Source organism: Drosophila suzukii, unplaced genomic scaffold (genome assembly GCF_043229965.1).
Source record: "Drosophila suzukii unplaced genomic scaffold, CBGP_Dsuzu_IsoJpt1.0 scf_21, whole genome shotgun sequence".
NCBI lineage: Eukaryota > Metazoa > Arthropoda > Insecta > Diptera > Drosophilidae > Drosophila > Drosophila suzukii.
In genome coordinates, this window is record NW_027255908.1 from 214,756 (window position 1) to 228,399 (window position 13,644).

Below are 13,644 nucleotides of genomic sequence, written 5' to 3' on the forward strand. Positions count from 1 at the left end.
TTCTTTGGATCTTGTGAAGGATCCTGAGGTTGCAATTTTTTTCTAGGGAAAGCCACCATACGATGTTTCCGTAGAGGAGAATGGGCCGGACCATTGCAGTGTATAGCCAGTGAACTATCATGGTGGAGAAACCCCACTTCCTCTTCCACTTCCGAAGAGAGCTATGGCCGCTTTGCGTGTGCGATCTAGGATGTTGTCTGTCCAGTGGAGCTTTTTGTCAAGGATGGGAGGGTTAGGCGCGTTTGGTGCAGTTTTTGGACAGTTAGATTTTGTATCTTATACTTCCTTGTAAAACGAACTAGTTCAGTCTTTTCTGGGTTAACTCCCAGTCCACAGACAGCCGTCCACCTTGAGAGGGTGGATAGGGCTGTCTAAATTAGATTGCAAAGAGTATGCGGGAATTAACCCTGCAGTAGGATAACCACGTCATCCGCGTAGGCTACCACTTTAGTGCCAGCCTCTTCTAGAAGTGATAGTAGTTTGTTGAACACTATAACCCATAGAAGAGGTGAGGGGTGAGGGGTGCCTCTGCTGAAATTCCTGGTCGAGTGGGCTGATCCCATAGTGTGTATGAGTGTATAAATACTGGAGAGTGGAGGGCAATATCTGTTGATCTGCCCTTACGGTAAGCGTGCTGTGCGTTAGAGAATAGGCTTTGGTTGATGGTTAGCCTGATATGGATGTCAGTTAGTCTTTCCAGGGTCTTCAAGAAGAAGGAAGAGAGACTTATCGGGCGAAAGTAGTTTGGATTGGTGTGGGAGGTGTTGCCGGCCTTCGGAATGTGGTTTAGAGCAAGGAAGCCATGGAAGATGGATGTCAGCCAGGGTAGGGATATATCTAGTGTTGTAGCGGGAACGGGAAGAACCCGTTCGGGCCGGGGGATTTGAATGGCTTAAAAGAGTTAATAGCCCACTTAATGCGGTCAGGGTTCGAGATGTTGTCTAGCGTGATAGAGATGTTTCCTAACTATGAGCGAGACGCATTAGAAAAGACCAGGGTCATTTCACAAGCCATAGACACAGGTATCGCACGCCCGGTTAAACAACGGCATTGGTCAGTATCACCGGCAATAGAGAAAATAATGTTTTCCGAAATATATAGGATGCTAAATCTTGATATTATCGAAGAATCGACAAGTCCGTAGAGCAGCAACGTAGTTTTAGTGAGGAAGGGAGATAAATGCAGACTTTGTCTGGATTCACGCGTAGTTAATAGCGTTACCCTCAAAGACGCTTAACCCCTACCCCACATCGACGGAATCTTGAGTAGACTACCTCCAGCCCATAAGCGGAATTGATATGAAACATGCTTTTTGGCAGATTCCATTAGAATAAATATCCCCGCAATACACAGCCTTTACTATTCCAAATCGATCAAATGTTAAGGTTTTTTACGGCACACTAAAACCAGACCCAGATAAAATAAAAGCAATAATCCTTCAGAATGGAACAAAGCCGCTGAATCTTCGTTTGAAGAGTTAAAAGCTAAATTGACTTCCGACCCGATCCTCAATACTCCAGATTTGGATAGACCATTTTTGCTAATTTGTGATGCAATTTCGTGTGGTATAGGATGTGTGAAGTAAGTAAATGAACACGAAGTTAACTAGTTTGACGATTTGGGTCCAATAGTAGATTTTACTGCAAAGGAATTTTTATTCTTGCAGTTTACCGATCTTTTTGAAAACATAAGGGACAAATTTGTTCACAAGAGAACCGAAAACGCAACAGGAGACTAAAAGGAAGAACAATAATCCTGGAAGCTATGGTTTCCCAATGACTTGGTACCACAAATTCTATATTCATGACGCACCAGATGTGGCCCAATGTGGCATGGGAATGCTTGTGGAGAAACCAAGGCGTTACCTATTTTGGCGACGAATGTTTACCGATATTAGGGGTTATGTTAGAAAGTGCTGTGTGTGTCTCGCTACCAAAAGTTCCAATACAGTTATTCGACCTCCCATGGGAAAGCCAATGGAATTCCAGAGACCCTTTCAGAAGCTGTACATGGACTTATTGGGGCCATTTCCTAGATTTAAACCGGTAAGATAGGCTTGTTAATAATTGTAGACCATAACATGAAGTTCCATTTTCTCCATCTCTTAAAAAAGTTCACCCCCAATAAGATTTGCGACTTTTTTTTCCCATAAGTGCACCGCAATTTACTCTCCGCAAGCAAACGCAAATGAAAGATGAAAAAGCTTCTAGCGGCGATTAGAGCGTGTATAGGAGTCGATCACACAAACTGGGATACAAAACTAAACGAAATAAATGGTGCGCTTCGTTCTGCAATACACCTTAGTACAGGCTATTCGCCATATTTTTTAGCATTTGGCCAAAACATGTTGCTCAACGGGAAAGATTACGAACTTCTGCGGATATTAGATCTGTTAATTGACCACGCGTATTGATCACCGAAATGCCTTGAAAATTGCCAGAAACAAAAGCAAAAGAATCGGTGGCGCGGTCGTATTAGTTCAACTAATAATAATTAGTTCAACTTAAAGTAGGAGACCCCGTCTTTGCAAGAAACTTTGTTCAAAGTAACGCCGCTAAGAAGTTTAGTGCAAAACTTGCAAAGGTATTCATCAAAGCAAAAGTCTAACGGAAGCTCGGTTCCTCTTATTACGAGATTGCGGATGAATCAGGGAAAGAATTGGGTACATATCATTTGAAGGATCAGAAAATACAAAAACTTAATAACAATATGAAGAACAAGGAAGAACGATATAGTCGAGTACCTCGACTATCAGATACCCGTTACTCAAAAGGAAATGGAGATATGCAAGCAGCAAAGCGAAATTCAAATGCGCCACCTACCGGCGGTAGACAGATTTAAGCGTTATGGGCGTTAGAGTGGGCGTGGCAAATTTATTTTTGGGTCAATCGATAGGTATTGACGACACCAATACATACAATACAAAATTTTGTATCTAGCATGCAAATTGTGGGCGTCACAGGCTTTCGCGGTTTGTGGGCGTTTAAGTGGGCGTGGCAAACTTTTTTTGGACCAATCGATAGGTATTGATGAGAACAATACATTTCAGTTACAATTTTCTATCTAGCATCAAAACTGTAGGAGTTACAGTTTTGGGCGGTTTGTGGGCGTTAGAGTGGGCGTGGCATTCTACTGAAACAAACTTGCGCTGCGTAAGAAGCTCAGGAATCTGCACGCCAAATCGCAATAGCCTAGCTCCTAGAGTTTCCGAGATCTCAGCGTTCATCCGGACAGACAGACGGACAGACGGACTTGGCTAGATCGACTCGGCTAGTGATCCTGATCAAGAATATATATACTTTATGGGGTCGGAAACGCTTCCTTCTGCCTGTTACATACTTTCCGACGAATCTAGTATACCCTTTTACTCTACGAGTAACGGGTATAAAAATAAAGAAAAAGGCTGATTTTTCAGTAAATAACTTATCAGATGGGTCATGCGCTGAATTAACAGTGGTGTAGTAGCCGTCTTTCTTCTTAAGAGAAATTTTTTTTTATCTTCCTCTTCTTGGCCTGTCCTCTTTGTCGTTCAGAAGACAAGAGACAGAACGGCTAAGAACATTCGAGATCTCGCTGATAACACGCACGACGATTCAAAGCTTGCAAACATACACACAAGCTGCGGTCACCGAATTTCGGCAACGTCCCATTAGGATTCTGCTACGCCGAAACCTCGTGGCGACTCGAAAGATATGGTCAGAACCAAATTTTCTATCGAACGTTGCAGACTTGCGTTTATTGAAGTCACATTTTGTTGGTACAGTCCGCTTATTCTCAGCGACATAAGTACACCAAATCAAGAGAATTACTTATTTGTGCATCGAACAAGTTTAAATCATTGTGCCAAGAGGAAAAAAACAAAACATCTATGCCGACTCTTTTGATTCTGCTCTCCAGTTTTACGGTCAAGGTGATTACCAAAATTAAGTTTCTGCGAAGCCGTGTGCCAGTTTAAGAAAAATTCCCGGCCAGCCAGCAAGCCAGCTTTGCGCTGCTGATGCGCTGCACTGCCGCTGCTGACGCCTGGAAATTTCCATGCGTTGTGCTGAAGTGCTGAGAAGCTTATTATTAGTTACAATTCTTTTATAGTACAGGTGGTACCACTCACCAGCACTTGTTTTATTGGGAGATATAAATCAAGCGAAATATCGTAGCCAGTAGGGTGTATTTGTATGTTCTGGATAAAACGATGGTGTATTTGTATGTTCTGGATAAATTTGTATTGTATGTTCTGACTCACTGTTTCGCTGGTGCGGGCGCGCTTATCGCGAGCGGAAGTTGTTGTTGTGGAAGCTGCTAGGGCCGCGCTCACTTCCCCTCCCACTCCCCCTCCCGCTTCCCCTCCCGCTTGTCCTGGTGCTTGACCCTCTGGGGGGTTGCGCTCACTTCCCCTCCCACTTCCCCTCCCCCTCCCCTCCCACTTCCCCTCCCACTTCCCCTCCCACTTCCCCTCCCACTTCCCCTCCCCCTCCCCCTCCCACTTCCCCTCCCACTTCCCCTCCCCCTCCCCCTCCCACTTTCCCTCCCGCTTGTCCTCGGACTCTCACTCTCGTTTGCGATAGCGTCCACTCCGCCCTCCCACTTGTCCTCTCACTCTCGTTTAAAAGTTATGTATGTATATATTGTTATCGTGAAACATTGTTGTGTGTATATATATATTGTTGTTATCGCTTTCCACATGTATTTATTTTATTGAAATATACTACATAAGTATTTTATCTCTCTTTCTTTTCAGATTTTTTTCGTCTCGCAAACTGGTATAAATATGAGATGTATAGTACTGGGGTAATTCAGAAAGCAGAAGTCAAATTCAGAGCAAGAACTCACTTACACTATTTGAAGAGTCTTTCATCATCAGCATTATAAGCAGCAGCAGCAGCAGCAGCAGCAGCAGCAGCAGCAGCAGCAGCAGCAGCAGCAGCAGCAGCAATATGTCTGACTTTGGAGAACAGTTTAACGAGCTTGGGGCCGTCTCTCTGCCCCCAATTAAGAGTGTTAAGGCTCTCCCGTTTGACACACCGATTGTGATAAAGAACGCTGAAGTGAAGCAGACACGCTTCGGCGCTAAAATTATGCTCACATTTGAAGATTTTGTGGTGTTCTTACCAGAACGCTTTAGTACTCTGTCATCGCAAGCTGTGGAGCACATGGCGACGGGGGGCTACAAGCTAGTCAAACTTAAATCAGAAGGGGATAATTATATTTTAAATTTTTGTAACGAATAAGAAAAAAATAAAATAAACTTTTTTTATAAATATTTAAAACAAAACAAAAACAAAAATGGGTGATGCTTTACATAACAATAACAATCCTGGGCCTAGTAACACAAATCCTGTCGCTAGTGAAATACGATATTGTGATGTCTGTAATCTAAATGTTGCTAAAATTAGTTGGTCGCATCACTTACGCACCAACTTGCATAAACAATTATCTGGTGCGCAAATAAGTGATAACTTGCGGTGTATAAGAAGTGCATTTCGGAATCGTATTGAAACTTATATAATCACAAATCCAAATAAAGAATGCTTGGATATCAATTTATTTCAACAATCAATCAAAGAACAAGTGATCACTCTACTCCAAGAAGCTCAAAAAAAACACGTCAATATCAAATTTAATTTTAAACAATTCTGTAATTATGTTTTGATTAAAGAGAATGAAGATCATTGTGAAATCAATCTAAAGTCATTTCAAACAAAAATGCAAGTCTTAAATCCAACAATGAGTCAGACTGAAAATCTAAATGAAATAATCAAAAATTTAAATGACTATATAAAAAGTGAGATGAGCGAGTTTCAAGAACGAGACAGTGGTTGGTCCCTAATTGAAATAGTTCATTTAGAAGTTAATATAAATAAATATCAGCCAATAAAGGGCTCGAATTTCATTGGTTTACCAAGAGAAATAGTAAACAGAAAAGCCTGCATCAACGTGCAAAATAGAGACGAATATTGTTTTAAATGGGCATTAATATCGGCTTTTGTGAAACTTCCAGTTAATAAGAATCTACCCAATCAATATAAACGTAAAGGCATTTACAACATTGGATCGGATATAATAAATATAAATAATAAATCGTTAAATTTTAGTGGATTAAAATTCCCCACACCGGTCGACAGCATAAAAATATTTGAAGAAAATAATCCTGAAATTAGTATAACTGTTTTGGGTGTAGACAGCGATGAAAAGACAATCATCGGTCCATATTATTTAACTAATAATAAAACTGGCAACGTTTTACACACTATATATCTACTACTTCTCGAGAAGGATGACAAATATCACTATGCTTGGATTAAAAATATTTCCAAGTAAGTATTAAATTACAAAATTAAAAAATAAAAAAAATTATATTTATTTCTTTGATTCTCCATTAGATTACTTCGCAAACAAATAACGAAAAGTACGAGGAAGATTCATCTATGCAATGGCTGTTTTCTACATTTCTACGTTAGCGACAAACTGGAACGACATATTATGGAGTGTAATAGAATTATAACTGAGATGCCTACAAATGAAACGGCGACTTTAAGATTTAAAAATTTAAAAAATCAATTAGATGTTCCTTTTGTAGCATATGCTGATTTTGAGTGTATTTTAGAAGGGATGAATCTGAAAACTTCGGATAACATAAATTTGATTCAAAAGCACATACCGTATGCATATAGTTATTATATAAAGTGTTCATTTGACAATAGTTTGGATATATATCGAATATATTATGGTGAAGATTGTGCAACACATTTTGTTGAGAGCATATATAATGATTGTTTAGTGTTATAAAAAAATAATTGACTTAGAACAAAATTGTAGTATATGCGGTAATATATTAACTGATCAATCTAAAAGAGTTCTAGACCATTGTCACTTAACAGGCAAATATAGAGGTGTAGCACATAATAATTGCAATTTAAACTATAAATTAGCAAAATTTTTCCCAATATTTTTCCATAATCTCTCGGCATACGATGCTCATTTATTTGTAAAAGAATTAATTAAAATTCCTGGTGATATTTCTATAATTCCGCTAAACAAAGAGTTTTATATTTCGATCTCAAAGAAAATTTATATAAATCCCAATGAAACGTTAGAACTTCGATTTTTAGATTCATTTAGATTTATGCCTTCCAGTTTAGACAGCTTAGCCAGTTATTTAAAAGAAGAAAATCTAACCACAATAAAGTCATTTTTCACGGACCCGAACAAATTTCAAATGGTTAAACGTAAAGGCATATTTCCGTATAGCTATTTAAATTCAGTTGAACGCTTGTCAGATACACAATTACCGTTGCGCGAAAATTTTTATAACCAATTAACTGATAGACACTGTTCTGAAGAGAGTTATCAGCACGCTCAAAACGTTTGGAATGCCTTCGAGTGCACAAATTTATTAGATTATTTATTATTATATTTGAAGGTAGATGTGCTGTTGCTATGTGATATTTTTGAGAATTTTAGAACAGTATGTAAAAAAATCTATAATTTAGATCCTTGTCAATATTATACAACTCCTGGTCTATCGTGGGATGCTATGTTGAAGACAACTAAAATTGAATTAGAACTACTCACAGATATTGATATGTATAATTTTATAATGAAAGGTATTAGAGGTGGTCTTGTTCAATGTAGTAAACCTCATTCTATTGCAAATAACAAATATCTAAATAACGATTACGACTGTGAGAAAGAATCAAATTATATTGTATACTTAGATGTTAATAATTTATATGGGTATGCTATGTCACAAGCTATTCCGTTTAAAAATTTTAAATGGCTAGAAGAAACAGAAGAGGGAAATTTTGAAAATTTTGATTTAAACACGTGCGTAGATGATCAACCAATTGGTTATATTTTAGAGGTCGATTTGGAATACACTGAAAACTTACACAGCCAGCACAATGATTTACCATTTTGTTCGCAGAACAAGAAAAATGAAAATATGCAACAATCAAAATTGATTGCAGACTTGACAAACAAATATAATTATATAATTCACTATAGAAATTTGCAGCAATGTCTTCGACATGGACTGATTTTAAAGAAAATTCATCGAATATTACAATTTGAACAATCTGATTGGCTTAAAAAATATATTGATTGTAACAATCATCACAGAACATTGGCTGTTAATGATTTTGAAAATAATTTTTTCAAACTGCTAAACAATGCAGTCTATGGCAAGACAATGGAGAATGTCGACAAGAGAAAATCAATTAGATTAGTGTCCAGGTGGGAGAGTGATGGTAAAAAATTGGGAGCTAGAGCACTTATCTCAAAATTTAATTTTAAGAATATATTGCAATTGGCCGATGATTTCTTTGCAATTCAAATGAAAAAAGTGCATGTTGTCTATGATAAGCCTGTCTACATTGGCTTCACCGTTCTAGAATTATCAAAATTTAAAATGTACAATTTTCACTATGACTATATGAAGCCGAAATATCAAGAAAATATAAATTTAATGTATATGGATACTGATTCTTTTATCTATGATATTAAGACTATAGATTTTTATGATGACATTCGTTTTGAAATTGATCAGCATTTCGATACTTCAGAATATGATAAGGATAATGTTTTTAAATTACCATTGATAAACAAAAAAAAATTAGGTATGAGAAAGATGAGTGCAGGGGGGATATAATAAAAGAATTTATTGGACTCAGAGCTAAAATGTATTCAATACAAGTCTCTAATATAAATAATGCTGAAACAACGGAGATCCAAAAAATTAAAGGAGTAAAGACGAGTGTGACCTCAAAATTAACTATTAACGATTTTCGAGATTGCTTGTATAAAAAAAATAAGCAAGTTGGAACAATGTACTTATTTAAATTGAAATTACATCAAATTTACACGCAAGAGTATACAAAAGTCACCCTTAACTATTTAGATGATAAGCGCTATATAAAAGAGAATAATATAGACACACTTGCATGGGGTCACAAAGATATAGCCTACTAAGTTAAGCTAAAAATAAAAAAAAATTTCCTTTTTTTTTATACAAATATATTACATTTTATTTTTTCGAAATAAAAATTTTAAACATAAATGACCACAGTTATATGTATTGAATTTTTGTTCATTTCTATAGTTATATTCAATGGGTGGTTTTAAATATTTCACAATTTCAATGGGCGGTTGCAAATCACCAAAACTATCATAGTATTCTTTATAATTTCTATTCTTGAAATATGCTACCCAATGCGTACCACTACCGCTTTCGTTATCTAAATTAATTATCCCACATTCGTTGGTCCATGGTTTCTTGGGGAGACGATCACGCATAAAAACACCACGAAAGTGTCTAAAATGCTGTTTACCAAAATCAATTAAATCAATATCGGTAAGTGCTTGTTTGGGTAGCATATTTATTAGTTTTTTGCTGAATATGGCTTATAAAATAGTCCATATCCTTTCTTATAAGGTTTCAGGAAAAGTCCTTTTCCCATCGCAATTGATTCCATATAGCGGTTATGACGTGTCGCTTCGGCTAATTGTTCTTTACCATTTTTGACAGCGTTTATTGCTTTAGCAACAGCAGATCCACCACTAGCAAGACCACCAACTGCACCAAGTGCAGTCAATATTGGTATCAACGGTAGGAATCCTCCAATTTTTGGTAATGGTATCACCCTCGGAATATTGGAGATATTATTCGCTAGACCTCGTCTTCGTCCTCGTTGTCCTCGTTGTCTTCGATGAAAACTAGGTGGGATTGATTGTTGAGATATCTGAATTGCTTCATCGATACTCGTAGGATTTCTTCGTTTCAAAATTCGCTTCGTTTGACTCACAATGCTTGCGAATGATTTTTTTCTTGTTTGTCGATGACGTCGACGTTGTTTTTTTTTTATTACTAGCTGGTTTCCTCTTACGTTGACGTCGACGAGATTTGTTTTTAGACATACCTAGACCGAATTTAACTTTTGTTTTCATAGCGTTAGTCACAAACCAAGCAGCAGAACGTTCTTTTAGACCGCTATCTTTTGATTTAAAACGTTCCCACGCTCTATAACCTAATATATCATCGGCCTGATGACGATATTTCAGGTCTTTGAATTGTGAATATGCAATATCGTGCTCTCGACACGCTGCATCTAGCGGATTAATCCCTTTGTCTCCACGTTTCAAACGCTCTGCAAGTTTTGTGCCTGGTCCACAAAATTGATATCCTGGCAAATGAAGTTCAATTGGTAGTTTGTTAATCAAGTTGTTAACGAGTCCACTACCAATTCGATACTGATATGAATTTAATTTATGTTTATAATTTATACGCATTATTGCATTTCCTTTTTTTTTTGTTTCTTGTTTATGACTATTCTGTTTCAATGACAATCGTACATTAAACAAAAACGAAATATATACTCAAATATTTATAGTATTTTCATTAGTAGTTGTAAAAATTTGTCCAATAAAACAACCACAACAACAACAGCAACAACAACAACAACAAAATGAGATTTATAAAACAAACCAGACAAATTAAAGTTCGAAATGTCGATCAAATTTGTGGTGAGGGGGATAGGAGTGGAAAAATTACACATAGCCCATTGTTACCGAATTCGATACGTGCTCTAATTGTAGGGCCATCTAATTGTGGAAAGACAAACGTAATGATAAGTTTGATCGAAAGTCCCAATGGACTTAAATTTCAAAATATATACATTTATTCAAAATCGTTGTATCAGCCAAAGTATTAATATTTAATGAAATTGATTAAACCAATTAAGGGGATACACATGTTCACGTTTTCAGACAAGGAAAAAGTCGTCAGTCCAGAAAGGGCTAGACCACACTCAATAATGATATTTGATGACGTAATCTGTGATAAGCAAACAGCAATAAGAGATTATTTCTGTATGGGTCGCCACAAACACATAGACTCCTTCTATCTACGTCAAACTTTTACAAAAATACCAAAACATTTAATACGTGACAACGCTAATTTGATTATAATTTTTAAACAAGATGAAATGAATATTAAACATATTTACAATGATCATGTTATAGGCGATATGACTTTTAAGCAATTTATAAAAATTTGTGAGGAATGCTGGAAGCAAAAATATGAATTTGTTCTCATAAGTAAAGATAATGATATTGATAAAGGACGATATAGAAAAGGATTCGATAGTTTTATACATCTTTAATCATCATCATCTCTCGATCAGCTCTGGATCAGCTCGGCATCAGCTTTGGATCAGCTCTGGATCAGCTCTGAATCAGCTTCGGATCAGCTTTGGATCAGCTTTTGGATCAGCTATATATATATATATAATATCATATATTTTACTAGTAAATAAATGGCTTTTAAACAAACAACAACAACAACCACAGCAGCAATGGTCAAATCAAAAAATAAGACTAAAGTGTTGGATGATCTGATTCAAACCAGATTGTTGTTCACACAGAAATTGAAGAGCATGAAGTCGAACATGAGCATGAACAACAAAAACAACAACAACATGTTGAAATGCTTAAACACAAAAGACGATACTCTCCAAAGAGGGTTATGCGAAGAAGACTAGACAACACCGACAACACAAACAACGATTTGGAGATAAAAGTGAGAAAATTTAAATCCTATAATGCAAACAGAAGGAAAAGAAGACCTTATCAACGAAGAAACATCCAGCATGAGGATGCTGCTGCTGCTGCTGCTAATGATGATGATGCTAATGTGTTTGATATGGAATTTAATTGTCCGCAAATAACGAGTTTTCCAATAACCAACAACAACAACAACAACCCACCCGACTTGATAGATACTTCCAACGATATCCTATCAGACTATACTTCATTTTTGGATAGTCAAAGAGCAAAATACTCTAATTTATTAGAAAAAAACAGTCCTGCACACACACTAAAACGGGGGAACGATGATGACCACAATGCAGTAGTTAGTAGTAGTACATCTGCTGCTCTCCCTCTCCCTCTCCCTCCTGCTCCCCCTGCCCCCCCAGCTCTCCCTCTCCCTCCTGCTCCCCCTGCCCCCCCAGCTCTCCCTGCTGCTGCTGCTGCTGCTGCTGCTGCTGCTGCTGCTGCTGTTGATGATGATGATGATGATTATGATTTAAAATTAAGTCTTTTTAAAAATCTCAAACGTAATGCTAACATTGAGAATTTATCTTTAGCAGCAGTCCAGCCTAATAACAAGAGATACAAATTACCTTTTAATCTGCTACAAAGAGATTCTATGCTTGAAAAAAGTCGTAAGGTCAATGGTCCCAAATTTAATAGATTTAAAAAAACAGCACAGACATCGTCATCGAACATTATAAATTTTATACCGAGATCATACACACACACACAAAAAAAACGAAGTGCTCACACAGAAAATTTAGCTCTGCCTCAGTCTTCTTCATCTTCTTCTTCCTCTAATAAAAGATTAAAATTAATCGAAAAAAGAGATTCTATGCTTGAGAAAAGTTTTTTGATAAATGGACCCAGATATCCAAGATATAACAAGACAAAACAACAGCCACAACAACAACAACAACAACAACAGCAACAAAACAACAACAATGTGATCAAAAAGGAAAAACAAATTGCAATCAAGAGAAAAGTTTCGATCAAGAAATTACCGTTTTTGCATAATATTCAGCTCTTAAAAAGTCAAAAACAATTGGACATGTTGTATGGTCTGAATATAAAAGAAAATGGTGAATGGTATTTTGCCAATAGTAAATTGAAATATAATAATAATAACACAATAAGGAAAAATGGAAATTGACTCCTGGTCTATTTCAATTGTTATTTCACACGAAGCCCGCGCATTATTCAAATCTGGACTTGAAAAATTTTCGAGATATTCTCTTAAGAACAAACGCACACAAACGAAAATATCAGAATAGTTCACAAGTTAAGGGGTCTAAATCATTTAAGTATCAGCATATTATAAAAAATCTATTCAAACCGAAAACACAACTTATTGGTAAAGGTTTGCTTACAACACAAACAGCAGCAGCAGCAGCAGCAACAACAAAATCTTACTCCAAGGAGGATAGAGGATACAAGTATTGGGATGATCCGAATGAATTAATCGAGAGATTACGATTACTATTAGCATCCGAGAGTGCTGGAAATACCAATCACAAAAACGAAATTATATCCATTATTGAAGAGCTTAGAGAGGCAAATATAATAAAATGAATCAGATTAATAAATTTGGTGAAAGCTTGTCGTCCGGAGGAGTAGGAGGAGGAGGAGTAGGAGGAGCAAGTCTAAAAAAATATATTTTAAATCGACAAGAGAAAACGGATATTGATTTAAACAGCTTGAGTCAGAGCATAAATATTTTAAAAAGCAAAATAATTACATTGGAAACAAACCTTCAATCAGAGGTCAGTGAAAGTGCGAATCTTATAAAATTAGCTCTAGAGGACTACTCTCAAGATATTTATACTAAGTATATAGAGCGATTAGAAGAAAATATTCCACGACTTGAGGACGTTCTCTTTAAATTACTCTCTACACAGCTACCTACGGATGAGGTGAAAAAAATTAAAGTACAGTTCCCCACAAGGACGAAAAAATTTTATCAGACGCCGTGTGATAATGAAGGGGATAGATGATTTATTTATTTTTTTTTTTTTTTTTTTTTTTATATATATGATGGACGTTGATGCACTACGAGCAGTG

General features: G+C 36.6%; 2 long non-coding RNA genes across 4 annotated transcripts; one reads left to right on the plus strand and one right to left on the minus strand.

Annotated features, from left to right (window-relative positions):
* Positions 1-3,693: 3,693 nt before the first annotated feature.
* LOC139354767 (uncharacterized) lies at positions 3,694-9,064 on the plus strand. 3 transcript variants are annotated; one of them, XR_011605619.1, is made up of 3 exons: positions 3,694-3,910; positions 4,736-6,311; positions 6,378-9,064. It is a non-coding gene; the product is annotated as an uncharacterized lncRNA (long non-coding RNA). The 3 variants fall into 3 exon arrangements; XR_011605620.1 differs by lacking the exon at positions 3,694-3,910 and adding an exon at positions 4,104-4,200; XR_011605621.1 differs by lacking the exon at positions 3,694-3,910 and adding an exon at positions 4,461-4,611.
* Positions 3,792-4,345, minus strand: LOC139354766 (uncharacterized). The gene is made up of 3 exons (XR_011605618.1): positions 4,241-4,345; positions 4,109-4,177; positions 3,792-4,053 (listed from the first exon to the last, which is right to left on the minus strand). It is a non-coding gene; the product is annotated as an uncharacterized lncRNA (long non-coding RNA).
* Positions 9,065-13,644: the final 4,580 nt, after the last annotated feature.